Source organism: Mobula birostris, chromosome 12, assembly GCF_030028105.1.
Source record: "Mobula birostris isolate sMobBir1 chromosome 12, sMobBir1.hap1, whole genome shotgun sequence".
Taxonomy (NCBI): Eukaryota; Metazoa; Chordata; class Chondrichthyes; order Myliobatiformes; family Myliobatidae; genus Mobula; species Mobula birostris.
In genome coordinates, this window is record NC_092381.1 from 58,662,432 (window position 1) to 58,684,919 (window position 22,488).

Sequence of the window (22,488 nt, forward strand, 5' to 3'; positions counted from 1 at the left end):
GTTTACTATACATACATTCATTTGATTTTCATTATGTTGTTATAAGAAAGAAAAGAAAAAGAAGCATTGTACTTTAGGACATTGTCAGTTGTGGTTAAGCTGATATTGCTTCACAATAAAAACATTTGAAAACCAAATGCAATAAGCATACACAACAGCTCATCTGTGACAGGAGAGCACAAGATCATAGTGCAATAGTCTTCGTTTTATTATTTCGTACATTATTGCACATTGGTAAATTCTGTATATTATTCTGTATTTTATTATTAGTTAATATTATTTATTATTATTGCTAAGTGTTTTTAAATGTGGCTGCTGTAACAAAATAATTTCCCACTTGGGATCAATAAAGTACTTATTATTATTACACGATGATAATATCCCTCTATTTTCTGCACATTCATATGTCTACCCAAGAGCCTCTTAAATGCCTTCACTACCACCACCACTGGTATCATATTTCAGGTGCCCACAACTCTGTAGATTATAATTGATTCACAAATCTCCATTGAAATTAATCTCTCACCTTACATGCATGCCCTTGAGTAATGGATACTCTGATCCTGGGGAAAAACTCTCTGTTGAATATCTATTCCTGTCATAGCCTTATAAAGTTCTATCAGGTATCCAATGTCACTGTCACCCTGATGACAAGCTCTGTCTGTAGCTGCATCAGAATGTGTGAGAAACCCAAGTATATGAGCACCAGTTACCACTATGTGCCAAGGTTCTGCCTGTCCATGATGTTACTGGCCCCACTGCTGCACAGTATCCCAGTCAGCTGAATTTCACCACACTACCTGTCCTTCATAGAAAAGTTGTTCCAAATCCAACACCATTGACCACAAATCCAGCAGAAACTGTACGAGAAGGACTCAATGGACAGGTTCCCTGAGCAGACTACCCAGACCATCTGGAAGAATGCCTCATTGCTAAATCTCATCAACAGGCACCATGATCTTGCATGACTGGTGGTGATAAGGGCTCTCCCAGTCAGATCCTTCCTGCCTGCCCAGAGCACCACTCCTACTGTGCACTGCCTGCAAGGTAACCATAGTGGGGACGAGGCAGTCGTGAAATTCCTTGTGGACTATGGGTTTGCAAAGAGTGTAGAGGAAGATGCAAGGGCACAGTGCATCCCGAGCAGCTGTGTGACAGAGAACCCTCTCATCTACATGCTGTTCCCAGGGACATTCAGAGTCCGACATCAAGTGCTGCTGGAAGATCACCAACTCGTTGGTCTGCCAGCACATCAAGAGGTCCAGAGAGGGCCTTTGGTAAGCCTTTGCATCCTTTGACAATCTTCTACACTGCCCATAACACCACCAATTTTCAATTTGTCAGCAAATTGTCTCACCCACCCATTCACATTTTTATCCAAGTCATTTATATACAATACAAACAGCAGACTCCCCATTACAGATCCCTGTGGAGCACCACTTGTCACAAACCTCCAGCTAGAACAAGTCCCAGTGACCTCTACCCTTCTATGGGCAAGCCAATTCTGAATCCAAATCACCAATTCACCGTGGACTACATACATCTTAATCTTATGGATTAGCTTCCTATAAGGGATATTGTTAGACACCTTACTAAAATCCATGCGGGCAACATCCACAGCTCTACCTTTATCAATTATTTTCATCACCTCCTCAAATACTCAAGTTATTATGATGTAACTTCCAATGCACAAAGTGATGCTGACTGCCCCGATTAGACCATCATTTTCCCCATGCTCATAAACCCTATACCCAAGAATCTCTCCAATAGCTTAGTAGTTAAGGCACTCACCTTAAAAAAAGAGACCCAATACTACTACTTTATCTCAAAATACCTTGACAAATTAGCACACTCCACACTGACTTCATCATCCTCCATGTTCTTCTCCTTGGTAAATACAAACACAAACTACACATTTAGAACTTTGCCTATATCCTACACCTCCAAAGCACATGTTCCCTCTGTTATCCTTGAGTGATCCTACCCCCTCCTTAATTATCCTCTTGTTCTTGATACATGTATGGAGACTTTAATCCTTTTCTCCCCCCATGGACCTTTCATCATCCTTTCTGGCTCTCCTAGTTCCCTTCAAGTTCTATTCTAGCTTCTTTATTAAAGAAAAGGAAATTGTATTTGACAAATCTTTTGGTATAGTTGGCATAATGAGCAGAACAGGGAAGGCCTGAACCAATCAATCTGGTACATTTCCACTTTCAGAAAAGGGCTTCAGTTAGGCACCACACAGATTACTTAAATAAATTACGGCACATGGAAGTAGAGGTAATTACATCCAATTGATCACACAATCTATCTTGTTATGATCGTGCACTCTATCGTTTACCTGCACTGCACTTTCTTACTCTGACTCATCTTTTTCTCCCAATCCTGATGAAGAGTCTCAGCCCTAAATATCGACTGTACTCTTTCCCGTATATGCCGACTGGCCTGCTGAGTTCCTCCAACATTTTGTGTTTGTTGCTTGGATTTCCAGCATCTGCAGATTTTCTCTTGTTTATGATAGGACTGCACTTTCTCTGTAGCTTTATTCTGTATTGTTATTATTTTACATTGTTTACCTTGTTTTACCCTAGTGCACTGTGCAATGACGGGATCTGTATGAACAGTGTTCAAAACAAGCTTTCCACTCTATCTTGGTACAAGTGACAATAAAAAAAACAATACCACTAAAATACATGATTTATTTTTTAATATTTCTTATTGTAGCTTGCAGCAATTTTTTATGCACTGCATTATAGTACTGCCACAAAACAAGTTCCATGACATATGTCAGTGATAATAAAACTGATTCTGCAATCCTGACAAATGGCCTTGAGATTCTCCCTAAAAATCCACCATGCTCCTTCACTAGTTTGTATCGCCATGAACCAAATTTTCCCAGGGCCCTGGGGGGCAAACCACTTCAAGAAAGCTTTGAGCACATAGTTGAATAATTTTCTCTACTATTTGGTAATCTTCCTTGATAGAGCTCAGAATAAACTAACAGTACTTTAAACACACCTGGCATCAGCATGCCTGGCTATCAAAATTGAGATAGGAGGGAAATCTTCAAGTTTCATTCTCTTGACGTAAATTATGTTTTATTTTTTCAAATCACAATTGTAATGTTATATTAGAATTAGACAGAATAAAAATCTGCTAATTTTAAAAGATGAGCAATAGGCAGTCAGTTGATATTTTGTAGGATCATATACAAGAGTCAGTGATTTGAGGAAAGGAGTAGCTTCACGAAGGAAAGCAACATTTTGGTTTAACAAAGTGTCCATTTAAAGCTATAATGGATTTTATAAATTATGACTCAAAACAATAATACTTGCACAAGAAATATTTGAAAACAGTTCCTTGATGAAGAGAATAAACACAAGTAAACCGGGTTGAAAGTGACAATCATTCGGCTAAATTTTCTGTTTTTCTATTTACATTCTATTTCTAAATCTGCTGAAATAGATCATTCTGTTTATTATGTGAGGAAAAAATACAGAATAAGAGGTAATCTTGAATTATATACATGCACAATTTGTTCAATTAATTAGGAGTAAATAAGTTACTTCAGCTGAAGTAATGTTAAATTGCAAATAATTGCTTGATGCCTATGATTAGTTTAAATACTGAGTTGTTCAGATTATATAACACAGCAAAACACACAGCAAGGTTGCCCCATTTTCAGGCAGAATTGTCATGGAACAGTATTAACTTTGGAATTTTTCTTCAATCTTTACATTAGAAATAAACAGCTTTTTTAAAAACTGATCAGTACATCACACTACATTTTATCCAACAGACAGCAATTTAACAAATGTTTGCATATTAAGGCCATAGATCTATGAAGGGATTACCACATCACTGGGAACAAACTTTTAGAACTTCACCTGTGGACTTTATTCAACAATCATTCATGAAGGAGTGGAGACAGCGATAGAGGAAAAGAGGAAAGGAGAATAGAAAAAAAAACTCTGGAAGAAGGGCAAAGCTGAGACAAAAATATCCTCAGAAAAAGCTGGAAATGCCTCACCAGGTCCAGTGCTGTGAAGAGAAGCACAGAGTCAACCTTTCAGGTCGTAGATCCTTGGAAGATAATTTCTTTTCACAGATGATGTCTGATCTGATCATCTCCAGAATTGTCTATTTTTAAGTTTCAGATTTCCAGCGCCCATAACTTTTTTTTATTTTTATAATCATATCCTCACCTCTTATCAATATAAGAATCCATTACTTGTAGGACAAATGCACCATAGAAACCATCTTAGCCAGATGCATCACAGCTTGGTACGGCAACCTCACTGCCAAGACAACAAGAAGCTTCAGAGTTGGGAATGCAGCCCAGTCTATCATGAAAATCAGCCTCCCCTTCATTAACTCTGTCTACACTTCCTATTTCCTCAGGAAAGCAGCCAACATCATCAAGAACCCCGTTCTCCCTGGTCATTCTCTTTTCTTCCCCTCACCCATTTGGCAGAAGATGGAAGAAGCCTGAGAACACATACCACTGGATTCAAAGACAGCTTCTAACCTACGGTAACAGGATCCTGAACAAACTGCTTCTACAATATAAAAAAGAAAAAAAAAATTGAACTCTTGATCTCACAATCTACATTATGACCCTTGAATTTGTATTCATGAACTGCACTTTTTCCTGTAACAGTTGTATTCTGCATTCTGATTGTTTTTCTTTTGTGCCATCTCGATGTACTTCGATAAGAAATGACCTGTGTGGATGTCATGAAGACAAGAGGTTTTTAGAGCATCTCTTTAAGTGTGACAATGATAAACTAATTACTAATAATGATTGGAACTAAACTAGATTTTGCACCTTTATTACTGCATTCAATTATAAGAGATGAACTAATGCTGTAATGTGAGCCAATAATGAATTCCTAGGCAGCTATGCCTAGCAGGGACTATGTGCTTGTGTTTCTCCTCTTTATTCTTTCAGGCATTATTCTAGTCCTTTCATTGATCTGTTTGAATAGCTTACATTTAATTGTAAATCACAATTAGTGAAAGCATACAAAAGAAAATTACAGAGTGCGATGAGTATCAGCTTCCATAGATTTATTGAAAAATTGAGACAAACTTCCAGAAGCATTAGGCCTCAGAAAAAAAGTGAAACATGTCAATAATAGTGGTATAGATATTTATTTTTCTGGACTTTCTTTGAGCAAGATACTTGCGCAGTCATACTGGGAAGGTAAAATCTGAGGGAAAACGCTGAAACGTGGCCAACTCCACTTTGATTAATGAATACACAGGACCTAAATTAAGTTTTCCATAAAAATATACCCTCAAGTTTTCTTATCCACTGCACAGAGACAAATTATTCTTGGAAACTTCAAGTTCCAACTTAATTCACTTGTCCCCCTTATCAGTTTACTTCCTGTCATCCACACATACACATTATCATCCACATTCATCTACCCCCTCAATCATTTGTCTTAAATGGCCTCATAGACATTTTTGACCCTAATGGCAAGATTATCTTATTAAAAAAAACCTCTGCTTCAGCTTTCCTTTACCCTAATCCACGAACGAAACATTTCCCCATGAACTCCACTTCTCTCAAAGCTGAATTAATACATTTTCCTACTATCTTCTATAATATCCACTTCAACCTCATCTTGTTTGCAAGGACTACCTTCTATTCCCAACAAACCACAGACCAAATAAATTACCTTCCAATGATCACATATGCCAATATTGTAAAAGGTACCCTTTCATCATGCTACTTTCAAACTTGCCTCCATCACCCACTCCTACAAATAAACCTTTGCCAGCACAAATTATTACCCATGTCTGATCTGCTATTACTCTTCATGGTCAAAGAATGTCACCACAAATATCCCTGCCATCTTTCCTGAACCTTATCTATCCCCATGTAAAAAGCTGCAAGTTAAAAATTACACAAAAATTAAATCACTTGATATGGTAACCTTAAGGTTATTTTAGCCAGGGGTAGTAAAGGGATCAGGCACCCACTACCTATAATATGTTCCCAATGGCATGCGCCTCAAATAGTCTCTGACAATCAAGTCCAGCTCCTGGCCTTCATGTGTGGCTTAGCTACTAAACCTGAAAGAACCATTTCTACTGACAGGAGAAGGGGCAAAGGATGGTTACTGATGTTTCAGGCAGATGGGGCTCATCAGCCATGGTTGGCAGCTCATCTAGGAGAAGGAAAACTCAGAACTCAAACCTCTGCTGCCTTGCGGCTATACCCACTCAAAGGGAAGGCTTTGTGAGTAAACCCTGAAAGAAAAAAATCCAGAGCTGGATTCCCGAAGGCAATCCTACATTGAGTTCACTGTTGACTGCCAACTCCTGCCATGCTGCTGGGTACCAATCTGCATTGGTCTCTGCCATTCTTTTGGGTTCATCAGATGCGTGGAGAGGGTGAGCTTGCTACATGGACAACAGCTTGCTCTCCATATTGTGCTGCTTGGGCTTGCATATCTAGACAGCTACTACGCAATGTCTATGGTCAACTTGACCGACAGAGGCCCTCACTCACTTTACTTCCACAATGGAATGGCATCAAAGCACAGAAGATTTATAAGAAATAATTACTAAAGGTAGAGCAAAAGGGGAAATTGGTTCTACTGTTCATAGGACTTCTCAATGTAATAATATGGTGGGAACTCCTTTCTATGTAGGGTGTATACAAGTCAGGCACTTGTAACTGATGGGCTGCCAATAGTTCAGCTCCAGCTGAAATAGATTGATTGAGTCAATGTCTCAAATAATTTGCCACTGTTATTTCTTCCAGAATTGAGTCTTTGAGTACTCTTCTGGTCTGTATCCATTTCCTACAATCCATGTCAGCTCATCCAAAATTCTGCTGCTATATCCTAATTCACATCAAGGTACATATACCCATCTTGTTTGCTCCCAGCACACCAAAAGCTAAAATTTAGAATTGAAATCCATATGATCACATCACTCCATGGATTTTCCCATTCCTTTTTCATTACCATACTACCAAGCTATTTGGTATCCCTCTAGATCTGCCCACTTCTGATGCTCATACCTTCTGAAAAAGATCTGTGCTCTGGAATTCTGTCTTTAAACTCTTTAATCTCTACTTCTCTCTAATGGCACAAGCAAAAGTTATTGTTTGGGGGTTAACAATTGTGTTAAGAAGGTATTTAGAGAAGGCAGGAAACTGGAAGAAAAGGAAAATTACTTTTGATAAGAAGTATTTTTACAAAATTTGTCAGAAAATCTAGAAATAAGGTAAGCAATCAACACAGAGACTGCATGATCGGGATTTCCAAATAGTCAAACAGAAAATGAGCACAGTAGTTTACAACTTCAACATATGACAATGCCTCTGTAGAAGTCCTGGATTTGTTTCAACTCAACAGGCAATACCACTGTTTTCATTCATAAAGACCAACATTTTAGACCAGGTTTTAGGGCAGCATGCTCTTGAACCAGAAATAGTACTGATCATAAAATATTTAACAATGTGTAAAGAGTCTTCTCTTTCAGTTTCCTGGAATTCTATTTTGCTGTGAAATCTCTCTCTCAGATCTGTCAGCCCGACCTAATGTAAGACATTAATCCCACCCCCCTCCCCACCCCATCATCTGAAGTGGGATTCCTAACCTGAAGATTAGGCTAAAATAGATAAAGTAATTGTGTTTTATTTATTTTGTTTTAATCTTTAATAATTAAATGTATTATCTAACTTACAAAATCACTTAAATTTTATACAAGCATCACAGCAGGTAGCACGTCGGGACCAAATCAGAACTCAACTTGAAAGGTAATAATCATTTCAAGCAAATTATGTTGTACTAAAAAAGCAGAGAAAATATACATTATACAGCACAAGTTTCAAAATATCAATTCTTCACAAGATAGTACTCCTGAAAGTCAATTTGAGTTCAGTACTGAATACTTCACAACTGGTATATCCTTTACTCTGCACTTAAAGAATCATCAACAAAAAGGTACTTCCATGCTAATTGATCTGCTAAAGTCATAATGATAATCAGAACAGTCATGAAATAACTGTTCATCAAACGTACTCTTCCTTTTCAAGGCATTTACAGTATTATTTATCTAATCCAATGGAAAACATTGAAGACTGATCAGTAGCCATAACACCATTCCACACAATACAAATACTAAAAAGTTAACAGAAGTATTGACTGTAATCAATCTCAAGTATTTTCAAACTTGAAGATTGACATGCGACTCTTACAGTACATAAAGGAACCAAGCATAATATAGTTAATCCCAGAATGCATACTTTTAATTATTTTTCATCCAAAAAATATGCAATTTATTTAGCAATGTTGATTGAATTTAACTGTTAACACCAAAATAATAAACTGTGCAACTCAGTTTCAGAATTTCAAAATTTGTAAGACGAAGTTAATCAATTGAAGAAATTGAAACAGTTATTCCACTTCCACAAGAGAAACACACTTGCGTGAAATTTAAATGTATGTCACTTACCATGTATATATATGAATGGTTGAATTCATTCTTATTAGGTGTAAGGAAGACACAGTGCTTGACACATGGAGAACAGACTAAGTGTGTATCATCAGTCTGTTCTTCAATTTATCCATCTTCAATTTTCCACAAGTTCCATAAGAAATAATGATGACTAGTGTCAGAGCTGAGCTGAATAGTATCAATGATCAGCAGATACTGAAAAAAAATTAGGTAAAAAGAAACTGGTTAAGAATCCTTCACAAGAATCCCTAAAAATGAGTTTTTTCCCCCCTCAGGATGCAAGTCTTGCTATCTATTCAACTGCCCTTGAAATGGGGTGGTGAACCACCTTCTTGACCCACTGCCTTCCTCTGGTGAAGTTAGTCCCATAATACTATAAGTATGAGTGTTTCTGGATTTGACTCCAACAACATAGAAAAAAATAGCAATATATTTTCAAGTGAGGATGGTACGTGATCAGAAGGGAAACATGGAACTGCCCTTCTTGGGGGTTGAGATTGTAACTAGGAGGTGGTGCAGGGAGAGGAGAATAGACGAGTAGCTGCAGCATAGTTTGTAAATGCTAAACTTAGCAGTCATAGTGCACCAGTTATGGAGAGAATCCGTGATTACATTGATCAACGGGGTTATAATCAAGCAGACTGCTTTGCCCCGCATCCGTGAGAATTCATGAAGCTGGGTTTACCCAGATAAGTAGAGTATTTTGTCACACTCCTGAGCCCTGCAGATACTGGCAAAGTTTTGTCAAGTATGGACAACAGACATTTGCTCATAGATATGAGCTAGCTTTGACCTATTCTTACAACTATATTTTTAATGTGGCTGGTTCATTCAAGATTCTGATTCATGATGGTTCCTGGTGTACTGATTGTAAAGTGTAGGCATAGAAATACCACTCCATAATAAGAATGGATGATTAAACTTTCTCATTGTGAATGGTGATTATTTGGCATATTTGAGACAAGCCCAATACTTGTCATTTTAGAAACTATGCCTCAATTTGTTTTGATTTTACCTCAAGTGGTGAGTTGCTGAATGAAATTAACTTTATGCAATCAGAAATCATCATATTTCTGATATCAGGACAACCACTGATGGATGGGTTCAGGAGATGCCACAAGGCAATGGCCTGAGAGTTGGATTTCAACAACTGTTACCACCTTCCTTTAAGACTACAACCATTGGATTATTTTCTACTTGGTGCTCATTTACTTCAGTTTTACCCGAACTTTTTCAAGATTTTCTTTATAGCCATGTAATCCAACTATGGACCAAACAGCTAAATTCCTGGATCTGATCTGAGAGCCACTTTCCCAACATCGAGGGAGCATTTGGTTAAGCATAGCATCAAAAGTCTCGGTAAATGGGGATAAAGTGGAAAATGCCTGTGTGTTCTCGTTTAGCTAATGATGATCTCCTTATTTGATTTTAACACCCCTCAGGATGTGAAGTGTCAGGCCATGAAGGGTTTTAAATTCTAGTGATGACCAACAGCACTCCCTGGATGCACAGTTTTAAGCTTTTCCCAAGTCTATGCTGTTTATAATGCTAAATTGTGCCAACAATATGATAGAGAATGTCCCGAATATGAGTATTGGACTTTGTCCTGACATGGATAGTTCCATGGTTACTTCTGTTACTATAATGGAGAGATGTATATGCCTGAAGGAGATTAATGAGGGACCAGATCAAGTATGCTCATCTCTTCGATTAGTTAATTCCTTACCCGCTGAAGACACAGATTGTCAATACTTCCTTCAGGATTCGGCCTACTCAATCAATGATGGTGCTATCAATCTACATTTGCTGATAGATATTGTGGTACTTCACCCAGAGCACATTACTACTTTGTGTTTTTTTTATTACTACAAGTGTTGCACAGCACAGTGGATTGCAGTTAGTTAGAACACATCAGGCTGGGTATATTTTAGCCAATTAAGCAACTGCCCCAATTAGCCAAAGTTTCAAGGAAACTGTTAAAAAGGTTTATAAAAAAGGCAAACTACTATTTAACTAAGTAACATGTATTTAAATGAAATACAGAACAAAATAGAACACTATCAATACCACTGCAGTATTATAAAACTATAGATCTGTTCCTAATAGAGGAATTTCTAGCATATGCTGCAGTGTTCTTTTGATATACAGTAACTGAACAAAATCAGCACAGACACCTAGTGCAAATAATGGACGGCTTTCATATCTTTAACATACTTTTTTGGCATCAATTCTTTCAATGATTGCATCCTCTAAAGCTTCATATTCATTGTAACATTCAAGATGATTGTCAATGCTTCAAATTCTTCATAATTCCTAACTTGTTGCAGTTGTGAAATCATTTAATTTTCTCTCCCGGCTGTTTCTGGCATCACTAACCCTAAATGTTTAAACCCCAGTAAGCAAAACAGTTATGAATTGCCTTGCTGCTTATTACTCGCCAAACATCAATAACAAAAAAAAAATCACTGCTTTTTGAACACAACACGTGACTGATGCTATTTAAAAACTGTTCACTTTAATCACGATGTAGTATCAAACAGCCATAAGACATACGTGTGACTGATACATGAGAAACTATTTGGCAACAGTCTCCTGCGCCAGTTAAGTGGCACAGAGTCCCAAATAAACAAAAGGAATCCCAGCTATTTTCTTAATTATTTTTTTTTAAAAAGTTGGCCCAAATAAGCATTGCCCCAATGAACAGATGGCTAATAAACCAAAATCCACTGCACTCCTTTTTTCTTAATGTTTTAAAGGCTAGTATGGTCCCCAGACCTCATAACCTGCATACTGAGCCTTAAAGGAAATGGTCACAGATAGTGGAATTATGCTTCTGGAAGTTCTGGGATCCCTCCACGATCCCAGAAGAGTAGAATACATAAATTCACAAATCAGTAAGGGGAAATACGGGAAGCATGAAACTATGGTCAGTTAGCCTAATGCTATTTACTTGGAAAATGCAGGAATCAATTAATAGGGCAGTAAATGAGGGGACATTTAGAAATTCATATAACAATCAAGCAGAATCAAAATAGTATAAGATGAATATGTTTAACATATGTCATTGTTCTTTGATAATGTAACAAACAGGGTAGATTAAAGGGGAAATCAGGAGTGTATTCAATTTCCAAAAGGTATTTGATTAAAAGCCAAAAGATTACAGTACAAGATAAAAGTGCATGGGAATAGGGCTAGTAGATATGAAAATGGGCTATCAAGTAATGAGGAGGACAGAGAATGTAGATTGGTTAAGTAAATGGATAAGACATTGCAAGATGGAGTTTCATATGGGAATGTAAGAGGCTACCCATTTAGAATGATATATAATGATCTTATTGAATGATGGAGAAGGCTTGGGGACTGATTAGTCTCTTCTGGTCTCATTGTTCAAAGTGGAAATACACTGACTTTTCAGCTAAGGGAAGACAGTTGGAAATCTGGACATGTCCAGATTTCACCTGAGCTCTGGTAAAATCTTCATCTTAGCTCTAGAATCACTCCTCACAACTTCCAGATGTTTATTTTCATTCTTGTATACAATTATATTGTCCCTCTGGTCTAACCAGGGGTTATGATGAAGAAATCTGACACATTGTCTGCCAGGTATAAAATGTTCAGGCTGTTTCTTGATCAGTCAATGGAGCAGCTCACACATCTTAGACACCAGTTGCTAGAGGTTTGTAAGGCAAACTTTGTAGGGTTTTCTTTTCCTATGTATGAATTCAGTATCCTGGTCAGTTCTGGGTTGTACCAAAAACTTTATGAAGAGCTTTTGGTACAACTGAGTGGCTTATTCAGGCATTTTAGAAAGTATTAAAGGAGTCGAACAAAGAGGTTAAGGGCAGAAGACACATGGAGAGGAACCTGGAAGAGATGGTGTTTCCATGCTGCCCATCATCTGACTTGAAAATATGTCACCATTCTTTCTTCATCACTTTTAATGATGATGGGTTAAATCATGGAAGTCTCTCAGTAGTAGCACTGTCAGAGACCCTTCACCAGAAGGGCAGCAGCACTCTACGAAGGTGACTCACCATGATCTTCCCAAGGGCATTTTAGGATGAGCAATAAATACTGGTCTTGTCAGTAACACCCAGATTCTGAAAAATGAATAAATAACAAGTAACATCATTGGTAAGATCCAGTAAAGATCCAAATGACATATTGACAAGACCTAGTAAAGATAAAAATATAATGCCTGACATCCATAATGAACCAGAGTTTTATTTTGTGATGCAATAGTTTTGTGATAATTACCAAAATTAATTTTTAATTACTTATTAACTGAATTTCAATTACAGAAATGCCATGTTAGCTTTTGAACTCATCTCTATGAGCTATTAATCCAGGTCTTAAATATTCACTACCTCCACCAACAATACAGTGTATAAAATTTACAAATACTTAGTTATTCATCAAGCCTATTCCAATAGCATATCTTAATATCATTACCTACACTACAATAGTATATCATGTATGAGAATAACATCACCTCCAAGTCTCCCCCTCAAGTAATACACCATGCTCATAAGATGTCTCGAGTAATAAAGTGGAGGGAGGGGAAGGAGAACAAGCTGGCAGATGATAGATGAGATCAGGTGAAGCGGAAGGGAGATGAGTAGAAGGGACAGAAGAGAACAGAGGAGCAGCAGTAAGTGATTCTGACTTCATCCCCTATCCTTCCCAGTCCTGTTGAAGTGTCTTGGTCCAAAACATTGACTGTTTATTTCCCTACATTGATACTGCCTAACTTGCTCAGCTTCTCCACCATGAGTGTGTAACTCTAGCTTATCCATTAATTATTTATAGCTATAGTGCCTATAAAAAGTATTAACCCCCCCCCACCATTGAAAGTTTTCATGTTTTATTGTTTCACAACATTGAATCACAATGGATTTAATTTGGCTTTTTTGACACTGATCAACAGAAAAGAAACTCTCATGTCAAAGTGAAAACAAATTTCTACAAATTGGTGTAAATTTATTACAATTATAAAACAACACAATTGATTGCATAATTACTCACCCCCTTCAAGTCAGTATTTAGTAAATGCACCTTTGGCAGCAATTATAGCTTTAAGTCTGTGAGGATAGGTCTCTATTAGCTTTACATATCTGGATACTGGAATTTCCCACCATTCTCCTTTACAAAACTGCTCAAGCTCTGTCAGATTGTTTGGGGATTGTGAGTGGACAACCCTTTTCAAGTCCAGCCACAAATTCTCAATTGGATTGTGTTCTGGACTCTGACTTCACCACTCCAGGGCATTAACTTCATTGTTTTTAAGCCATTCCTGTGTAGCTTTGGCTTTATGCTTAGGGGTGTTGTCTTGCTAGTAAACAAATCTTCTCCCAGGTCACAGTTCTCTTGCAGACGGCATCAGGTTTTTGTCCAGGCTGTCCCTGTATTTTACTGCATTCATTGTACCCACTACCTTCACAAGCCTTCCAGGGCCTGCTACAATGAAACATTTCCACAGCATGATGCAGCCATCATATGCTTTACAGTAGAGATGGTGTGTTTTTGATGATTTACAGTGTACAGTATTTGGCTTATGCCAAACAGTGTTTAGTCTGATGACCTAAAAGCGCAATTTTGGTTTCATTAGACGATAAAACCTTCTTACAGCTGACTTCAGAGTCTTCCACATGCCATCTTGCAAACTCTAGTTGAGATTTTATGCATTTTTTTTCTCCCCAAGAGTGGCTTTCTCTTTACCACTCTCCCATAAAGCTGGTGAAACACCCAGGCAACAGTTGTTTTATTCAGTCTCTCCCATCTCAGCCACTGAAGCTTGAAAGTCTTCCAGAGTTGTCACGGGTCTCTTGGCGGCCTCCCTCATTAGTCCCTTTCTTGTACAGCCACTCAGTTTTTGAGGAGAGCTGCTCTAGGCAGCTTTACAGCTGTGTCATATTGTTTCCATTTCTTGATGATTGATTTAACTGTACTCCAAGGGATATTCAGAAACTTGGAAATTCTCTTGTATCCATCTCCTGCCTCATGTTTTTCAATAACCTTTTCACAGAGTTGTTTGGAGTGTTCTTTTATCTTCATGATGTAGTTTTTGCTAGGATACTGACTCACCAGCAAATGGACTTTCCAGACACAGGTGTATTTTTACTACAATCAATTGAAACAGCTTCACTGCACACAGGTGATCTCCATTTAACCAATAATGTGACTTCTAAAACCAATTGCCTGCACCAGTGATGATTTGGTGTGTCATATTAAAGGGGGTGAATACTTATGGAATCAATTATTTTGTGCTTTGCATTTGCAATTAATTTAGATCACTTTGTAGAGATTTTTTTTTCCACTTTGACATACAAGAGTCTTTTTCTGTTGATCAAAAAAAGTCAAATTAAATCCACTGTGATTTAATGTTGTAAAACAATAAAATTTAAAAATTTCCAAGGAGGTGCATACTTTTTATAGGCACTACTACATTCCAATCATGGCAACATCTTCGTTAATATTCTTTGCACCCCCCCCCCCCCATCAATTTACTGTAACATGGTGAAGAGTACCGGAAAGTTAGTCATTGCCACATGTACCAAGGTAGAGTGAAAAGCTTATCTTGGGTATTATTCACATAGATCAATTCATTACAGCAGTGCATTGACATAGTACTAGGTTAAACAAAATCAAAGTAAATAAGTCCCTAGAAGCTTCACAGAGACCAGATCTTGATTTCTTGTAAACGTCAGGTTCACCTGATTTAAATGCTGAAGTCTTAGACTTCAGCAGGGAGTGAATATTCTGATTTATCTGTGTTATCAGGTTTGGGAACACCCTGACTGTCCTCTGTGGTACACAGTCCTTACCACACTTGATGATAAAGTTAGTGATGGTGGTGACATATTCATAAGACCGTAAATGGTAAAAGCGGAATTAGGCCATTTGGCCAATTGAGTCTGCTCCTCCATTTGTTCACAGCTGATTTATTTTCCCTCTCAACTCCAGTCTCTTGCCTTCTCCCCATAACCTTTGACACCCTTGTTTATCACTTAGGCTGGCTGCTGAGTCTTTGAACAAAAACCAATCTACTGACTTAAAGCAGTCATGTAGTTAGTTCATCTATTTATTCAAACCAGTGCTGAATGACTTTCTGCACTGGATCCTCCCATTTCAGCTACTGTTTCAGTATAGGGAGAGGGAGCACAGCAGGGTGTTCTGATTTGCCATAATGAGGTTGGGGGATGAACATTAGCCCAAAAGGCATCTTTGATGGTTGTACTGTACACAGTATTGAAACTGCTGCCTGTGTGTTGTGTACAGTCCTGGCACAACCTCACGACCTCCCTCGTCTTACATTCAGTACTTCAGTTAGGTCGAAATTATTAACACACATTGCAACTTGCACCATTCAGCCTCTTCTTTACATTGGCAGCACAACAGTGATAACTGCAGGCAGTTTCAAACTCCTGGGAGCGTACATCTCGCACAACCTCTCATGGTCCCGGAAAACGAATGGCACAATCAAGAAAGCTCATCGACATCTCTACTTTCTGAGGAGGCTGAAGAGAGCTGCACATCAGTACTCACGACCTAGTACAGATGCGCAGCAGAGACCATCCTAACATGCACAGTACTGAGGCAGACAGGAAGGCTTTACAACAGCTAATCAAAACTGCCTAACATATCACTGGTACCTGCCTACCTGTCACCAAGGACATGTATACAGAAAGATGCCAAAAAGAATGGGCAGAAATATCCTGAAGGATCCTACCCACCCTGCTCACAGACTGATTGTCCTACTCCCATTAGAGAGGAGTAGGCAACATCCATTCCAGGACCAGCAAACTCAAAAACATTTACTTATCCCAAGCAGCAAGGCTGATCAACACCTCCACCCACTATCCCACCTGATCACACCCCCTACCACCACTACTTTATCTTTTCCTGTCAGAGTACAGACACATTATGCACATATTAATAAATATACAAGCTATTTTATGTATTTATATTAATTGTTTTAATAACATTACATTCTTTATCTCAGTGTGTTTTTTTTGTATTCTGCATTTGATCTAGAGTAACAATTTCTTTCTTTCTTTCTTTTTAAATCTTTTTATTGAATAAGTATACAAAAAGGTAAGCCATATAGGCACGAATACGCTGTTAGAATATAATAAAATTACAGGAGATATTAATACAAAAAAATGATACAAACAATGTAATTTAAACATAACGTACCAAGGTAACATAATAGTATACTAATTTTTATATATATCAATAGAGAAAAGGAAAAAAAAACCCCAAAAAAAAAACCCACCGTGCAACTAACTAAAAGCAAAGCAAAGCAAGGCAATGGGCTAACTTGAAACCAAACAGAGTTAAAAAATTTAAAATCACGTCCTCAATCCCGACCTCCATTAAAAACAGTAAAAAAAACCAAGAAGGGTATATATTACATTAAATGAAAATATTGAATAAAAGATCTCCAGGTCTGTTCAAATTTAAATGAAGAGTCATAAAGATTGCTTGTAATTTTCTCCAAATTCAAGCATAATATCGTCTGAGAAAACCAAAAAAAGGTAGTTGGAGCATTAAGCTCTTTCCAATGTTGTAAGATACATCTTTTCGCCATTAAAGTAAGAAATGCAATCATCCTACGGGCTGAAGGAGAAAGATTACTGGAAATTTTAGGTAGTCCAAAGATAGCAGTAATAGGGTGAGGAGAGATATCTAAATTCAATACCTTGGAGATAATATTAAAAATGTCTCTCCAAAAAGTTTCCAGAGTAGGACAAGACCAAAACATATGAGTTAAAGAGGCTATCTGCCCCAGACATCTATCACAAAAAGGATTAATATGAGAATAAAAGTGAGCTAATTTATCTTTGGACATATGTGCTCTATGAACAACTTTAAATTGAATTAGGGAATGTTTAGCACAGATAGAGGAAGTATTGACTAATTGTAAAATCTGCCCCCAGTCATCCACGGAAATAATAGATCCCAATTCTTGTTCCCAATCTGACCTAATCTTATCAAATGGAGCTTTCCTAAGTTTCATAATAATATTATAAATAATAGCCGATGCACCTTTCTGACATGGATTAAGGTTAATTATAGTATCTAAAATGTATGTAGGAGGAAGCATTGGAAAGGAAGAAAGTATAGTACTTAGGAAATGTCTAACTTGTAGATATCTAAAAAAATGTATTCTTGATAAATTATATTTATTAGATAATTGTTCAAAAGACATAAGGGAACCATCTAAAAATAAATCCAAAAACCGTGAAATACCCTTAATCTTCCAAATTTGAAAAGCACGATCCGTAAAAGAGGGAGGAAAAAATGTTACCTAAAATAGGAATCGCTAGCCCAAATTGGTTAAGATCAAAAAATTTTCTGAATTGAAACCAAATACGTAAGGTATATTTAACTATCGGGTTAGACACCTGTTTAAGGCGTTTCAAATCAAAAGGAAGAGAGGAACCTAAAATAGAGCCAAGTGTATAGCCCTGAACAGATTGTAATTCCAATGCTACCCATTTAGGAATGGATAGTATATCCTGGTCAAGTAACCAAAATTTCATATGTCAAATATTAATTGCCCAATAATAAAATCTAAAGTTAGGTAATGCTAAGCCTCCATCTCTCTTAGCTTTCTGTAAATGTATTTTACCCAGTCTCGGGTTTTTATTTTGCCAAATAAATGAAGAAATTTTGGAGTCAACTTTATCAAAAAAAGATTTTGGAACAAAAATTGGTAATGCCTGAAATATATATAAAAATTTTGGCAAAAAAAACATCTTAACTGCATTAATACGACCAATCAAAGTTAAATATAAAGGAAACCATTTAGATGAAAGTTGAATAATATGGTCAATTCAGGGTAAAAAGTTAATCTTAAATAAATCTTTGTATTTACAAGTAATTTTAATCCCAAGATATGAAAAATAATTATTAATCAATTTAAATGGAAAGTTATGATATGAGGGAAGTTGTTTATTAATCGGGAAAAGTTCACTCTTACTAAGATTTAATTTATAACCTGAAAAAAGACCAAATTGTGCAAATAGCTCTAAAACAGCAGGGATGGATTTTTGGGGATTAGAAATATATAAAAGTAAGTCATCAGCATAGAGTGATATTTTATGGGACTTTAAGCCCCGAGTTATCCCAGTAATATTTGGAGATTCTCGAATGGCAATTGCAAGAGGTTCTAATGCAATATCAAATAATAAAGGACTAAGAGGACACCCTTGTCGAGTACCTCGAAAAAGAGGGAAAAAAGGTGAGCTTAGAGAGTTAGTACGGACCGAGGCCACAGGAGAATGATATAACAATTTAATCCAGGATATAAATTTCGAGCTAAAATTAAGCATTTCAAGCACCTTAAATAAATAAGGCCATTCTACTCTATCAAAAGCTTTCTCAGCATCTAAAGAGATAACACACTCAGGAACATTTTGTGAGGGAGTATAAACAATATTTAACAGTGTGCGAATATTATAAAAAGAGTAACGACCTTTAATAAAACCCGTTTGGTCTTCCGAAATAATAAAAGGAAGTACTTTTTCTAATCTATTTGCTAATAACTTAGAAAAAACTTTAGAATCAACATTTAATAAAGATATTGGTCTATAAGATGCACATTGAGCAGGATCTTTATCCTTCTTTAATAATAGAGAGATTGACGCTCTATTGAAAGATTCAGGAAGTTTACCAAGTTTTAATGAAGCCTCAAAAACCCTACAGAGCCAAGGGATTAATGAAGGTGCGAAACATTTATAAAATTCCACGGTAAACCCATCAGGGCCAGGAGCTTTCCCCAAATTCATAGAGAAAATAACATTCTTAATCTCATCCGTGGTAATGGGAGTATCTAACATATCCTGTGAAATCTCAGGGAAGTCTAGATTATCTAAAAAATCATTCATATATTTACAATCTCGAGGAGACTCTGATTGATATAAGAAAGAATAAAAATCACAGAAAGTTTGATTAATCCCCACATGATCAAGTATCAGTCGTTCATTTTGGTTATAAATTTGATTAATTTGAGATTTAGCATAATTAGACTTCAGCTGATTAGCCAACAGTTTGCCAATTTTGTCACTGTGTACATAAAATTCACTTCTTGTTTTCTTTAATTGGTTTACAATCGAGGACGAAAGTAATAAACTGTGTTCCATTTGAAGTTCAGTTCTTTGTTTATATAACTCCTCAGAAGGAGTTATAACATATTTCTTATCAATTTCCTTAATCTTGTCCACGATTGCCAACTCCTCCTGCTTCAGCTTCTTCCTCAAAGCAGCAGAATACGAGATAATCCGACCACGAATATAAGCTTTTAAAGTATCCCAAAGAATGTTCACAGAAATATCCTCTGTATAGTTAATTGTAAAAAAAAGATCAATCTGTTCATTCATAAAGTTAACAAAGTCCGAGTCCTGAAGCAACAGCGAATTAAAACACCATTGTCTATTATTTTGTGTATTGGCCTGAATTTTAATAGAAAGCTTAAGTGGAGCATGATCCAAAATGGTTATAGAGTCATAATCACATTTAATCACTGAAGAAATAAGACGAGAATCAATTAAAAAATAATCAATTCTTGAATAGGAATGGTGAACATGTGAAAAAAAAGAAAAATCTTTTTCCTGAGGATGCAAAAAACGCCAAATGTCCGTCGACCCAGAATCAGAGAGGAATGAATTAATCAAAGTTGCAGATTTATTAGGTAAGGTCCGTAGAGGAGCAGAACGGTCCAAAGCTGGAGATAAACAGGTATTAAGATCTCCGCCCCAGATCAATGAAAACTCATTCAAATTCGGGAACTGATTGAATAATGATTTATAAAATTCCGAACAGTCCATATTAGGAGCATAAACATTAACCAAAACTACCTTTTTATTAAATAGTAGACCACTAACCAATAGAAATCTACCATTCGGATCAGAAATAATATCATGTTGTATAAAAGTAACTGAGGAGTCTATAAAAATAGAGACGCCTCGAATCTTAGCATTGGAGTTCGAATGAAACTGTTGTTCCTTCCAGAATTTAAAAAAATGTAGTCTGTCCCCCCTCCGCACATGGGTCTCTTGTAAAAATAAAATTTGTGCTTTAAGTCTCCAGAACACTTTAAAAACTTTTTTCCTTTTAATAGGATGATTAAGACCATTAGTATTCCAGGAGACAAAATTAATAATAGACTCCATAAACCCTAAAGTCAACCCGCATCAAGGAGGATTGACGATAGGCTCGACCCACGAACCCAGAAAGGGAACAGAACAAATAAGAGATACCGGGAAGAAGAACGCAACCAATACTTCAATAATGTACATAGCCCAAGAAGAAAGAAACTAAAACGTGAAGCCCCTCCCACCACCCCCCACCCCATAACCCCAAGGCTAAATCTAACGCAGACCAGCCCGAAAGAAGCAAGCACTAAAACTACCCCCATGACTTCCGGTATACACTCCCTAAAAAAAGTGTAAATATAAAAAAAGATCAGCTAATTATAAAACAGTAAGAGAATAAAAAGAGGTAACTCAATTAAAACAAACACATAATATAACAGAGTAAACGCCAGAAAATATAAAAAAAAACACAACAAACCCCAAACCCTATAAATAAACAAAACAAAAAAAAAATGAGATTATTAACATAAACTAGTTATGAAAACCTACAAAACAAAGTAGGTTTAAAAAACTACAAAATTTAAGGCCACAAAGGAAATACGTAAAATGACGGTGAGGGAATAACCACCCAGAATCCCCTGGGAAAAAAAAAGGAATGACGTAGTTAAAAAAGAAAGTTTAGCAACCATATTAAATAATCAAAAATAAACTTTTCTGCCCATATAGGACAAAAAAAAATTAAGACTGACAAATTCACAACCTCCGATCAATGGAGATAGTTAAAAATTACGATTAAGATGTTGAAGGTGAAAATTGATCCAGATAACTCTGGGCATCCGATGGAGATTCAAAAAAACGGAGGGCTCCATCCGACGTACGAATCCTTAGACGTGCAGGGTAGAGCAGCGCTGGTTTTAAATCCATCTTGTAGAGTTCCGACATCACAGATCTGTAACGAACCCGTTGATCCCAGATTGGTTTACTGAAATCCTCCACGAATCGGAACTTAAGATCCAGAAAATCAATGTAACCTTTAGGTCGAACGAAACGAAACAGTTTCTCTTTGTCAATTTCTTTCATTCTCCTTTACAATCATGTATTAGAAATGACATTAAACAATCTTAGATCTTGAAAAATCAATGGACTGAGTACTGAACCCTGAAAAGCTGCAATGATAAAAGTCTTCTAAACACAAAAACCATTCATCAACTAGTACTTAATCCTAGATTCAGTTTGCCGCTTGCCAGTTGATCCCCTATATTTATTAATTTTTGAAAAACCTACTATGTGAAATCCTGGCAGTGCCTTGCTAAAATCTATGTATACTACTTCAAATGCATTTCTCTCACCAGCCTTCCTTGTTACCTCCTCCAAGAATCTCGTTATTTGTCAAAAGGGCCTCCCCTTAGCAAATGCATGATTTCTGTCCCTGACCAACCTGTGCCTTCTAAGCAAAGTTTAATACCAAGAGATTCCAATAATTTGCCAACCAAGATTAAAGCAAACTGGCCATTAATTACTTACTTTAATAATTCCTACCCTCTTGACAATGGTAAACATAGCTGTCCTCTAACCTAGCATCAATCTTCAATACTCTTTATGCTGGTTAGAGTGCACTTTGAGTATCGTATGCAGTTCTGGAGCCACACTCCAGGAGATATGTGGTTGAGCTGGACATATTTAAGCTAAAATGCTTCATATATTCAACATATGATTTAAGTACAAGGCCGAACAAGATATATTTGAGCCAAGTGCATGAAGGAAGACGGAACTTGCCCTCTTCACTTGATCGTTGCAAATGTTGTTTGTTGTAACAGAAATAGAAACATCTATACAGAATTTGAAATTTTTTCTTCTGTTCAAAGGTTCAAAAAGGGAAAATAAAAAATTAATGCAATTATATGACAGC

At 36.8% G+C, this 22,488-nt stretch overlaps 1 protein-coding gene across 1 annotated transcript in view; it reads right to left on the reverse strand.

The window, feature by feature from the left end:
• The window catches only part of lrrc7 (leucine rich repeat containing 7), a 631,001-nt gene that overhangs the window by 536,354 nt on the left and 72,159 nt on the right, over positions 1 to 22,488 (reverse strand). Inside the window, exon 3 of the mRNA XM_072273841.1 lies at positions 8,479 to 8,676. The gene's annotated coding sequence lies outside the window, so the exon portion shown is untranslated. The remainder of the gene's footprint in view (positions 1 to 8,478; positions 8,677 to 22,488) is intronic.